This window comes from Penaeus monodon, chromosome 31, assembly GCF_015228065.2.
Source record: "Penaeus monodon isolate SGIC_2016 chromosome 31, NSTDA_Pmon_1, whole genome shotgun sequence".
Classification (NCBI taxonomy): Eukaryota; Metazoa; Arthropoda; class Malacostraca; order Decapoda; family Penaeidae; genus Penaeus; species Penaeus monodon.
Genome location: NC_051416.1, coordinates 7,439,865 through 7,440,761, shown reverse-complemented (window position 1 = coordinate 7,440,761; position 897 = coordinate 7,439,865). Strand labels below are relative to the sequence as shown.

At 32.0% G+C, this 897-nt stretch overlaps 1 protein-coding gene across 1 annotated transcript in view; it reads right to left on the bottom strand.

Moving 5' to 3' along the window:
• Positions 1 to 116: 116 nt before the first annotated feature.
• The window catches only part of LOC119593018, a 27,676-nt gene continuing 26,895 nt past the window's right edge, over positions 117 to 897 (bottom strand). Inside the window, exon 7 of the mRNA XM_037941911.1 lies at positions 117 to 897. This exon is cut by the window's right edge and continues 889 nt beyond it. The gene's annotated coding sequence lies outside the window, so the exon portion shown is untranslated.

Genomic DNA, 897 nt, shown 5'->3' with positions numbered 1-897 from the left:
AGGCAAGCTCTAGAACTTTTCATGCTACTTTGTAATAGCTCAACTTCTAATGTGCTTTGCAACAATGATGAAATAGTTTAGTGTGGTGAGATGACTGGCATATCAAAACTAACTTGTAAAGCATTTCCTTTATTTGAGTCTTATTACAGTGATTGCCTTCTCAGCCTTCTTCATCAGATTTACAAGACAAGTTGAGGCTTGGCCTGTATTTTTTTATACACGTGTGTATAACACAATCATTGGTTTTAAAATAGCATAGCAAATTTAATTTTTCTGGCTCTCCAGTTTGCTAGATTTACCCCAAAACACACTGCCAAGGAATGAAATGTTCTTAATTTTATAAGAACTACTTCACAAGCATTATCAATCATATTAGCATTGGAATATGTAGTAGTTGTAACTATTTTTCTTATCATCTTTCTGTATATAAATGGAACACAGGTTATTTTTTTTTACTGAAATTGAAGCAAATACAGTTGTTTTTTTTTGTTATAGCTCTAAATAGGAAGATACAAAACCACTTTTATCAGGTTTAGACAAAATTGTTTTAACCACTTAAAAAATCCTTTTGGCCATCCTGCTGGTAAAGAAAGGCAAAAACAGATGTGCTTCTAATAAAAGGGAACAACAAATCTAGAGATACAATATACAGTACTTAATAATAGGGACCTTAAACTCAGACCGCTAATAGTGGTTACAACTTGAAAGTCAAATTTAAATGTAATCTATCTTAAATGAAGTACTCTGCTTTACAAAGAAAATTACATTCTGATGCATTTTACATCAAAATGTATCAATTGAAACTCCCTTTTAAAAAGTTCATTCACACACCAACTTTACCCCATCATGCACGGAGTACATATGCACGCACACACATGTAAAGGGAAAAGCTAAATT